We start from the raw sequence: 1881 nt of genomic DNA, 5'->3' as shown, positions 1-1881 counted from the left end.
GTTCGGGGCTCGGCTCATATTATTGGGGGGGGGGGCCTGGGTGCCGAAAAGCTGTGATATCCATTGACATGGTGATGTGAACTACGTGGAACTCCCATGATTTCGGCTCATATTATTGAGGGAACTCATGGGACCGTCCATTAAGGTTCAACATCGATGGGTAAGGCTTGACACGTAAAGATGAACGACGTCATATTATTGGGTCCTAATCAAACGTGAGACAAAAGTTTACGTTAAGGGTTGCATTGTGATGCAATTGGAAACTACCTTTTAGGAATTATGATTGGCTGATATTATTTGGGATCATAATTCGCTAATTGGACCTTACGTACCTACTGAGGAAAGGAGTTTCTCGTTTTCACTAGAGGGTAGTGAAAATGTCAAAACAGTGGGAGCGAAAATTTATAAAGTAAAAGTCCATACTTTATATCTTACTAAATATTTTAAAATAGTCATTAACATTTATCTGTTTTACTTTTTAGTACAAATTTTTTGACAATGTCTTCGATTCGTAATCCGCTATCTGCAATACTCGAAAAAGCACGTATTAACCAGACCTAATTACCTCACTTGGCTAAGAAACTTGAAAATCGTCTTAAACTCGGAAAGGATTGCATATACACTGACTGAGTCGCCCCCTGTTGAGGCTCCGACTGGCTGCACTCCTGAGGAATTGCAGACCTACAAGGATTGGTGTGACCATGACTTGAAGGCCAAGTGTTGTATGCAGGCTTCTATGAACGATGAGCTGCAGAGGTGTTTTGAGGATGCAAAGAGTGCTGATGACATTCATTTGCACCTCAAGGAGCTCTTTGGTGAACAAACACGGCCTCTTAGGCATCCTACAGTCAAGGAGCTGATCACCTTACGCATGCGAGATGGGGCTTCGGTCCATGAGCATGGCCTAAAAATGATTGGGCTCATGGACAAGCTCGTTGGCATGGATTTGATGTTGCCTTCGGAGCTGACCACCGACGTGTTGCTCTTATCACTGCCTAGCTCGTTTGATCTTTTTGTGGTGAATTTCAATAAGAACCAAATGGAGCCGACCCTTGAGGAGTTGGTGAACATGTTTATGACCTTTGAGTCCACCATCAAGAAAGAGAAGCCGGTTCTTTATGTGGGCTCTTCATCTGGTTCGAAGACTGGTCCATCTGGGAAAGGAAAGAAGCGTTCTTTCCAACGTCCCAAGAAGAATGTGCCCTTGAAGAGGCAAACTCCGAGTCCCGTTGTGGCAGCCACACCAGTCAAGGCTGACAAGACTGTTGATATTTGTCTTCACTACAAGAAGCCTGGACATTGGAGGCGTAATTGCATGGAATATCTTGCCCAGAAAGGTTCTGGAAATGGTATGTTCTATATTGAAGTAAAAATTTCAATTAACTCTACTTCTTGGGTATTGGATACCGGATGTGGCTCACATCTCTGTAATGATTTGCAGGTGATGGGAAGAAGTAGGAGATTGAGGAAAGGTGAGACCTTCTTGAGGATGGGCAATGGGGCAAGAGTTGCTGCCAAAGCTATTGGAGATGTTTACTTGCTTTTGAACAATGATTTTAAGTTTATTTTGAGAGATGTTTTGTTTGTACCAGATTTGGTGAAAAACATTATTTCCAATTCTATGCTAGATAAAGATGGATATTCTTGTTTATTTAGCAAATGTGTTTGCAACATTTACAAGAATGAATGTTTAATTGGTACTGGAGAACTTGAAAACGATCTCTACACCTTAAAATTGAAAGATATTCCACTAAACAATGTCCAAGCAATAACAACAACAAGCAAGAGAAAACAAGATACTCTAAATTCGGCACAATTATGGCATGCTCGATTAGGACATATTTCCCTAAGAAGGATGAACAAGTTAGTGGGAGTGGGCAT

This window comes from Primulina huaijiensis, chromosome 2 (assembly GCF_012295235.1).
Source record: "Primulina huaijiensis isolate GDHJ02 chromosome 2, ASM1229523v2, whole genome shotgun sequence".
Taxonomy (NCBI): domain Eukaryota; kingdom Viridiplantae; phylum Streptophyta; class Magnoliopsida; order Lamiales; family Gesneriaceae; genus Primulina; species Primulina huaijiensis.
This window is presented reverse-complemented; position numbering follows the sequence as displayed.